Genomic DNA, 10,338 nt, shown 5'->3' on the forward strand with positions numbered 1-10,338 from the left:
CCACTAGATATAGGTTGTTGTATCTAAATCCTTTGAATATCACTTGATCATCATCCTTCTTAGATACAACAACTTCCTTCTTGGTAAACAAGCATTGGAAGCCAAGATCACACAATTGTCCAACAGATAGCAAGTTGAAACTTAATGAAGCAACATATAGCACATTTGAGATAGAATGATCATTTGATATTGCCACTTTGCCCAATCCTTTAATCTTGCCCTTTGAATTATCTCCAAATGTAATTCTTTCTTGTCCATCTACTTCTTCATCTAGTGAGGTGAACATACGAGGATCACCGGTCATGTGTTGTGTGCAACCACTATCAATAACCCAATGACTTCCACCGGTCTTGTAGTTCACCTACACACAAGAGATCAAGCTTTAGGAACCCAAACTTGTTGAGGGCCCTTCACCTTCTCAACAAGTGACTTTGCAACCCAAATTTTCTTAGGCATATTTTTGTTTGGAGGTCCTAAGAACATGACTTTCATCTTTCCACTAGAATCATTTTTAAGCATGTAATGAGCATTGAAGGCAAAAGGTCTAGCATGCTTGGGCAAGGGTTGTGGCGGTGGAGTTTGGCTCTCATGGGCAAAGTGACCTTCTTGTCCACACTCAAAACATCTCTTTGGCTTTGGCTTTGACTTATGTTGTTGTTGAGCTTGAGCCTTCTTCTCTTGGTTTGCCAAGTACCCAATGCCACTTCTATCCATCTTCATGACGGTGTTCATTAGTAGCTCACTTTGAAGATGATTGCCTCTTGTGAACTTGCTCAATCCAATATTGAGATGCTCTTTCTTCAATTTAAGCTTCTTGTTCTCTTCCTTGAGTGCATCATTATTTTTCTCTTCCTTGAGCTTCTTGTTCTCTTCTTTCAACTTCTCATTCTCAAGAATTAAATCACCATCATGATCAAGAGTTTCTAGCACTATGATGTTGGTGGTTTTGAGCTCTTCAAGATCTTTCTTTAGCTTTTCATTGTCATTCTTGAGCTTGATATACTCATCATAACTATCGGTCTCAACCACTTGCTTTCCCTTGCTACTAGAACTTTGCTCAATGCTCTCAATGATCAAATCATCACATGATGTAGCTATATCAATCTTGACAACATTGTTAGTAGTATCATGTGGCTCATTGGATAAATATTCTTGAGCAATGACAAAATTATCATGATTAATCTTAAGAGTAGTATATTCTTCTTTTAGTATGTTGTGGCTAGTGATGAGCTCATTGTGTGTCCTCTCAAGTTTATCATGTTTATCTTTAAGCTCTTTCTTAGAAGATTTGAGCTCCTTGAGTTTGGATGATATAGCATCATTTGCTTCTCTAAGCTCAACACTAGTCTTTTCGGCTATATCACATTTAGCTAAAAGAGAATCATTCTTAGCTTCTAGTTTTTCATTCTTAGCTCTACTCTTTCTAATGATATTAGTGTATTGATTTAGCAATTTAATAAGATCATCGTAAGAAGGTGATTCATATTCATCATCATCACTATCGCTATCATCATTGCTAGCATGTTCATCACCACTACTATCATCATTTGATACCTTGCGATCACCCTTGGCCATAAGGCATAGGTGTGTAGAGGATGATGGCGGTGGTGGCGGTGAAGATGATGAAGAGTCAATAATAATGGCGGCCACCTTCTCATTGTCATTATCATCATCAGATGAGCCACTAGATGAATCAATGTCCGTGAGCCAATCACCGACGATGTATGCCTTCTCACTTTTCTTCTTCTTATGGAAGTCCTTATTCTTGCCATCTCTCTTCTTATATGGCTTGTTTTTCTTCTTCTCATCTTCTTCTTCATTGCTTGAGCCATCTTTCTTGCCCTTGTACTTGTTCTTGAACTTGTCTTTCTTGGGCTTGGTGCATTGGTGTGCTAGATGACCAAGTTCTCTACAATTGTAGCAATCCATCTCAGAGATTGGCTTCCTTCTAGAGCTAGTGAAGAACTTCTTATTGCCATCAAACTTGATGCCACTCTTGTTGAGCTTCTTTAGCATCTTGGCGGTTCTTCTCACCATGAGAGCAAGACTTGCATCATCAATTTCATCATCACTTGAGCTCTCATACTCAAGCCTTGCTTTGCCCTTCTCTTGGCTAGCTTTGAATGCTAAGTCTTTTTCTTTCTTCTTAGTAGAGGATGAACCATCTTGTGGTGTGATGTGCATGTACATCTCATGAGCATTGATCTTTCCTAAGATTTGTGTTGGTGTAGCGGTGGAAAGACCACCTTGATGAAGCACGGTCACAATATGCCCATATTTATCAATGGGGAGGACACTCAAGATTTTTCTTATAACATCGGATGGTTGCATTTGAGTGAGTCAAAGCCCATTGACTTCCTCTACAAGAACATTCAAACATGAGTACATCTCATTAGCACATTCTTTAGGAAGCATCTCAAAAGAATTAAGCTTTTTCATGACAAGATGATAGCGTTCCTCATACTCACTCTTTGTTCCCTCATGAAGTATACAAACATCCGACCATAGTGCATGGGTGTCCTTGTGGTTCCTCACCCGGTTAAACACATCTTTGCAAAGGCCTCTAAAGATGGTGTTTCGAGCCTTTGCATTCCATTTCTCAGAATTCACCTCATCGCCATGTAGGTGTGTAGCATCCCGAGGTTTTGGGAAGCCTTGTGAGGTAGCTCTAAGTATTCCAACATCTAGAGCTTCTAAATATGCCTCCATGCGGATTTTTCAATATGAAAAATCATCCCCCTCAAAGATAGGAGGAGGTCCATCCCCATGAGACATCTTTCTCTAGACGCTTAAGTCTAATTCGTGAGCACGAGGCTCCGATACCAATTGAAAGGATCAAGATGCCCAAGAGGGGGGTGAATTTGGCTAATTCTAAATTTCTTTGCAATAATTAAGTCCTACGGTTAGCCCAATTAACCCCTTATACCTAGAAAGTGTTTCTATTGATCTACCGCACAAAAGTTTAGCAACCTATGTTCCAATCCTACTCTAGCATGGCAATTCTATGAAAGTAAATGACAAGAATTGAATTGCTCAAAGTAAATTCTCAAAGTAAAGAGAGAAGGAGGAACGCGGCGATGTTTTGCCGAGGCATCGGAGAGTCACCACTCCCCACTAGTCCTTGTTGGAGCACTCGCGCAAGGGTATAGCTCCCCCTTAATCCGCGCAAGGATAAAGTGCTCTCTACGGGTTGATTCTTTGACACTCCGTCGCGGTGTATCACCCATAACCGCTCATAACTTGAGTTAGGTCATCCACAAGCACCGTCGGATGATCATCAAGCTCCCAATCACCACCAAGCCATCTAGGTGATGGTGATCACCAAGAGTAACAAGCACGAACTCTCACTTGACCACGACAAGCCTAATGAGAAGGGTGGATGCACACTTTGCTACTCTTGCTTTCACTAATGAGGGCTCTCTTTGGGATTCTCAAATCTCAATCACCTCACTAGGACCTTGCTCTTCTTGGTACTCTCAAAGGTATTTCTCAGCTATTGGAATGAGCAAAAGTACCCCCTCACACGAATGGAGGAAGTATTTATAACCTTGGTTGAAAAACGAACCGTTATGTGCCTCTGCGGGGTGACCGGACGCTCCGGTCAGTTCTCCCTGAACTCCAGTGTTTAAGTTGTGACCGGATGCATCCGGTCATGATTTTCTCTCTCTGGAACCTTACTAGAGTCGACCAGACACTGGCACCCAGCGTCCGGTCACTCATCTCTCAGCGTCCGGTCACGTCCAGATGATTTCACCTTGATTAAATGAACTGACCAGACTTTGCGCCAGCGTCCGGTCACTCCGGAACCAACGTCCAGTCAGCATTTGACCCTCCATTCACTTTCAACTCTCGATCATACGTGAATGAAGTTTGCTCCAATGGATCTAAGGGCTTTTTAGGAGCTACCTAGTGCTAGATTTAGCAAGTGTGCACCACACCTAACTCACTAGACTCACCTAGGTCAAGCTACCCGTCCATACCCCCCTTAATAGTATGGCCAAAGGAAAAATAAAGTCCTAAACTACTCTAAGTGTCTCCTCAACACCAAACGACACTTAGAACTAGTCCATCCTTAACCTTGTCGTCCATCCTTTGAAAACCGAAATAATTTCCATCGTAGGGGCATGACCACCATGATAGCCCAATCGATCTCCATTACCGTGACCTGACTTAATTGTCTCTATAAAACACATGTTAGTCACAGTAATCACGTATTATCATTAATCACCGAAACCCAACTAGGGGCCTAGATGCTTTCACTAACCATAGTGTGAGTGTGGTGTTGTGCAACATATCTCTTGACTTGTGGTGCGCAGGTGTGGAGCTCAGAGGCGGTGGTTGACGACGAAGGTGAAAGTCATGTGGGTTCATGCCGATGGATCGGGAGCGGCGAAGGACGGACGTTGGGCTGGGACCAAGGGACCAAAGAAGCCAGCACGGTGGCTGACATTTGGGGACATCAACAAGCGCAAGTGTACATGGTGGAGTTGACCATGTGGACCGGGTCAAGACGGCGGTCGAGCAAAGCAAGCAGAGGCGCTGGAGGACATGGTGATCGGGCGATCGAGGACTGGCGGTGACACATGTTGAGATCATGGGGGACACGTATGGAGTACGCTACTCGCGGGTGGTTTGGCGGTTTGGACCTCAAAACCACCGGTGGACGGTTTTTGGGTTTGGACCTCGATCAAAACCCAGGTGCGGTTCCAGCGAGAATCGGAGGCGGCACGTGGCATCATCACGAAGCTTGCATCGAGGCGAAACTAAGTCATGAAGGGCGTGTGGCCGTCGGATGCTTCTATCTCAAGTTGGACCATTACGCCCATGAGGTTAAGTGGTTCAACAAAATATCTAGGGGTATGTTGGGAAGTGTAATATATAGCCTCTATAAATAAGAGGTGGGCTGCCCCCAACCAGCAATCTCTTCCGCACCTTTCACTTTGTACTCCTCTATTTAGGTTCCTCTCTCTCTAGACTGCTACTGGTATCCAGAGTCTTTTTTTATAACTTATGTATCTACATTAAACACTCCTAGCTCTCATATCGCAGCTCTGGTAAAGCTAGCTGCTCTGTTTTGATGTTTTGTTATTTTAGTGTATTTAATTTTAATCTTTGGTAGAAAAATGAAAGTGATAATTATATTTGTATCCATAAGTTGGAATGATTAGATAGTTCAAAATTCTTTTGGCGAAGAGTTGTAATACCCTCCTTTGTGCAAACCTGTCAGCAACCACTTGTATATGTCCGGTTAGATGTTATTATAAACAACAATCCTGACAAATTTATTTAGAACTTCAGATCCCTCAGGTCATGGTAGATCCAAATTGCCCACAGGGTGGTCTTGCAACTTTCTTGAGTGAGCTGCCTCAATTTGTGATTCATCAATTGCTTCTGCTTGTATGTCGGGAGAGACACTTTCAAGGTCACTATCATTATGGACATTTTGATTTGTCCAGAGTCTTGGTGTCTTCCTATGGACACGTGAGGTTCAGTTCTGATGTCCAGAAAGAACTTTATACACGAGAGGGCAGTGAAGTTGACTACCAACGGCTCTTTTTTATAGTATTGGCGTTCGTGGACTTCACAATAAGAAGGTAGCCAACTCATGCCGCGGCCCTGCTTTAGGTGTTCTATGGTGTTCCGTAATGCACATGAGTCTCTAAGACAAAAGGAGGAGTTCATTGTGTTCCTGATTAACCGCCCATCATTGCCGATGTTCGCTGAGAAGCAAATGCTATACAGTTTGTTAGATTCTTTTCTTTTCACGCTGTTGCATACCAAATTTGTTGATCCCGATATATAAGCTGAAGTCGATGAACTAAAAAAATTGTTACAAACTACAGTATGTCTGGGATGGGAGCAAAGGTTGTAGAATGTTCCAGATTTCTGGCGGACATACATGCATGGTGCCCAATGCCCCAAGGGTGCCCCAGGACCAGTCCCAAAGTGTCGGTCTACCAAAAAGGGCCTCACCAATGTTTCTGTCTGAGTAGAAACTACCTTCCACATACTTATGTTAGGGTTAATATATCTGAAACTCCTCTTTTAACTCAAATTGCTTTCTAGGGCGACCCAACTGTCGTCCAGCGGATAGTCGGCCTGTTCGCTAGTTGGTTTCTAGGCTGGTTTGGGCTGGCTGGTGCTGGTTTATTGTGAGAGGAAAACACTGTTGGCTGGCTGGTTTGGGCTGGCTGAAACCAACAAGCGAACAGGCTGAGTAGCCGAAAACGGGGAAAAAACGTGTGCAATAGCCCACGAAAAATGGACGAAATTAGAAAACCAGCAGAGATGTGATATATGCACCAGTACCCACTAGAAAAGGACCACAGTTATCGTCGGAGGGTGTGCACGCGGCCTTCGGGTGGCCCGACTGGTGGTCGACCGATAGTAGCCAAAAATGAAAAAAAAAAAAGACGTGCGCCATAGCTTATGAAACGTGAACGAAAATAGAAAACTAGCAGAGGGTTGTGACCAGGACCCACCCGAAAAAGGACCGCAAGTGTCATCGGACATTTGCGTTGCATGCACGCAGCCTCTGAGTGGCTCGACCGTCGGCCGATGGATAGTAGCAGAAAATGGGGAAAAAAAGACAGCTATGGCCCAAGAAACATGGACGAAATCAGAAAACCAACAGGGAGCCGTGATATGTGGACTAGGACCCACCGGAAAAGGACCGCGGGGTTTGTCAGACATCAGCAGTGAGTGCAAGCGGCCTCCGAGCGGGCCGACTACCGATCCGTGGATAGAAGCCAAGAATGGGGAAAAAGACATGCCTTATAGCCGACCAATCATGGACAAAACAGGAAAACTAGCAGAGCCATGATTCGTGTACCAGGACCCAGCAGAAATGCAGCCTATTTACTTGGTTATATTTAGCTTATAAGTCATAGCTTATCACCTAATAAACAATATTTTTTCTTTCGCACCAAATCAGTTAATAGTACTTTTAGTCATAACTTGTAAGCCAAATAAGCCCAAACAAATAGTGTGATGGGCCGTGGGAGTCGTGGGACATCACAGGTGCATGCACGCGGCCTCCTGGGTGGCAAACTGTCATCCGGTGGATAGTAGCCAAAAAATGGAGAGAAAAAGATGCCAGCGAAACATAGATGAAACTGAAAACCAGTAGAGAGCCGTCATCTGTGGACTAGGACCCACCCGAAAGGACCGCGGAAGTCGTCGGACATCAGCGGTGCGAGCACGCGACCTCCTGGCGACCCGACTACTGGCCTGCAAATAGTAGCCGAACATAAAAAAAAAATAAGCGCTATAGCCTATGAAATCAGAAAACTAGCAGAGAGTTGTGATCTGTGGACCAGGACCCAGCGAAAAAAGACCGCAGGGTCGTCAGATATCGGGGGGTGCACGCAGCCTAAGGGCGGGCCGATTGTCGAGCGGTAGATTCGAAAATGGAAAAAGACGTGCACTATAACCCATGAAACATGAATGAAACAGGAAAACAAGCATAAAGTCGTGATATGTGGGCTGGAACCCACCTGAAAAGGGCCGCCGTAGTCGTTAGACATCGGGGGTGCATGCACATGGCCTCCGGATGGCCCTGACGGTTGGCCGGCGAATAGTAACCAAAAATCTCTATCTCTACAATCTCTACAACTAAAAAGCAGCGATAGTTTTCGTCCACCCGACTAATCACCGCGTGCCGTGCGATCCCTGACCATCCGGCTTTCACCTCGCCTCCCTCGTGAAAGTCCACCCGGCTTTCGCCCCACCGCCCCGCGCGATAGCTTGGCCCGGCGATACACGCTCGCCGCCAACCACGTGATCGCGTCGTCCCTTCACCACGCGCCACCAGTCTAGGTGCCCTGACACACACGACGCGCTCACCCTGCGCCGCCAATCACGTAACCGCGATCGCGTCGTCCCCCGGCACAAATCGCCTCCCTCCCGCGGGGTGCCCCCGGTCTCACTCCATCGGCGCTCGCTTGCACGTGGGGTCGCGGACGTCGACGTCCACCACTAGGCCTACCCTACAACCATCCACCGCCGCCCGCTTGTCCCCCAACATCCACACCGCCCCACCCCTCGCCGGAGCGCTTCAGGAACACCCTGTCGTCGGCGGCCGTGGACGGTTGACCTCCACCACCAGACACCGCCGCCCGCTTCTCATCCAGGAGTCTTGAGCAGTTCCGGGCATCGCTGCTCAGATCCAAATGTTTGGTGGAGGTGGGGTCAGGTGGAGCTGCGGTTGGTGGCAAGGCCCCCGCCAAATCTGGCAAACAAGGTTATCATTTTCGAAAATTAAAATTTATCGAGGGTCACAAATAAAGAGGATAAACAGGATATATCAGAAATATCGGACCAAATTCAAATAAAATTTAATTTGAATTTAAGTAAATTTAAATAAATTTAAACAAAATTTGTATGAAAAAGATAGATATTTCTTTATTGGCACCTACGGATAAAAAGGATATATCAGAAATATCGGGAGATTTCGGCCGATATTAAACCATGTCTGGCAGGACCCGAATCCAATGGGGGCTAGGCCATCTCGTGCACGTCGTTCGTCCGTCCGTCAGTTATTCGTGTGCAACTCTCCATGATATCTTCTCTGAAGGTAACGTCACCCCCCCCCCCCCCCCCCCCCCCCCCCCCGAGTTTTTCCTTTTCGTTTTTTTTTTTTTTTGGTGTCTAATAAAATTTGATTTAGAGCCTCATGTTTCCTGTGCACTGAACTCGATTTCCTATGAATGCAGCATCTCCCCGTCTAGGAGCATGCTGCTGGGATCATGAGCATCATTCTGTTCAGCACCTGTAAGTTTCGTTTGTAGAACTCATATTCCAAATCCTGCACATTTATATGGATGGGTTGCAGATGCATGCTAAACAGAGATTCATGTGTGCGACGTGCTTTGGAATTAAGATGGTATTATCCCGTGTGCTTTGGATTCAACTAGGACTAACACATTCATAGCAGCAGGGTTTGGTTCAGTAAACAAATGATGTAGATACAAGAGATATAAAAGAAGAAACACTTTTACCTGATTCTATACTTGAAGTCCACGCGCCGAGACGATTGAAGTAATCTTTTTTTATACAATTCAAATTACAAATTGATGATTTTTGTGAAGATGAATACTTGCTCAGACCTGCAACTTGCTTTTCTTTGGAGATGAAAATGTTTTCGTGTGCATCATTTTTTCCATTTTCACAATAGAGGATTTAGTGGAACAATTTGGGTTCACCTACTATTCAAAAAGAGCTTTTGTCCTCTATCTGATACATAAATTCCATTCGCTCATCACAAATTCATAAATCGACACTGCAGGCTAATAATTCTCCTGCGTGTGAGGATAGATGATTTACTAAATTTTCAGTTACTAAGAATTCAGAAAGTAAGATATTGCAGTATTTTTTTAATAAATAAATCATATATATTGAATCATTTGAAAAACAGTCTGAATACTCAGGATGTCACTGAAGTAAATTAAGAAAGCAATTGAACTATCCTTATGATTAGGTACTAAGCACGTTGATCGCATATGTACTCTGTGCTTTCTCTAATAGGGAGATGCAGAGGGACACTCCTTTAATTTTGTCATTCTTGTATTTTTGCTAGAGCAGAGCAGCACAGGGCTTCAAGTTTTTTATACCAGTTTTAAAGACCGACACCATTCTTCACTTCCCAGATTGTCCAAGTTCTAGAGTTCATTGGGAAGAAAGAAAACCTGCATCTTCCAGCTAGATTTGCTGCTCGTGTCGCAGCACAATCAAACCGTAATTTTTGACGAGCAATACTCTTTTTTGATACTTGCGAAGTGCAACAGTAAGATTTTGTGCTTATTTGTAATCCAGCGTTTTGCTAATTTGCCACACCTCCACTTTTACAGTTATGTTGATCATTTACCTCCTGCCAACACTGACTACTGTCATATTCTTTTTTCGCCCGTGTTTAGTTCCAAAAAAACTTTCCAAAAAGTGCTACAGTAGCCATCACATCGAATCTTACGATACGTGCATAGAGCATTAAATGTAGACGAAAAAAAACTAATTGCACAGTTTTGTTGGAAATCGTGAGACGAACGTTTTGAGCCTAATTAGTCTATGATTGAACACTAATTGCCAAATAAAAACGAAAGTGCTACAGTAGCCAAATTCCAACTTTCCCCCCAACTAAACACGCACTTCTTTGGCTTTCAGAGTACCCATTTACATCAAATCAAGTGCTCGTTCCTCTTGATTGGGCGCAATATTATTTATGTGTCTGAAATAGCTACTGGTATACTCAAAAAACAAAGCTCTAAAAGGTTTGAACTCTCATGGATGAAGTACTTCACTTATCTGTTGGCATATTTCAGAAAAACTTTTAATTTATCAAGT

At 44.1% G+C, this 10,338-nt stretch overlaps 1 long non-coding RNA gene across 1 annotated transcript; it reads left to right on the forward strand.

Moving 5' to 3' along the window:
- The first annotated feature begins 7,932 nt into the window (after positions 1–7,932).
- On the forward strand, positions 7,933–9,058 carry LOC136472620 (uncharacterized). Its single transcript, XR_010762394.1, has 3 exons — positions 7,933–8,242; positions 8,481–8,575; positions 8,715–9,058. It is a non-coding gene; the product is annotated as an uncharacterized lncRNA (long non-coding RNA).
- Positions 9,059–10,338: the final 1,280 nt, after the last annotated feature.

The sequence above is a fragment of the Miscanthus floridulus genome, chromosome 8, assembly GCF_019320115.1.
Source record: "Miscanthus floridulus cultivar M001 chromosome 8, ASM1932011v1, whole genome shotgun sequence".
Taxonomy (NCBI): domain Eukaryota; kingdom Viridiplantae; phylum Streptophyta; class Magnoliopsida; order Poales; family Poaceae; genus Miscanthus; species Miscanthus floridulus.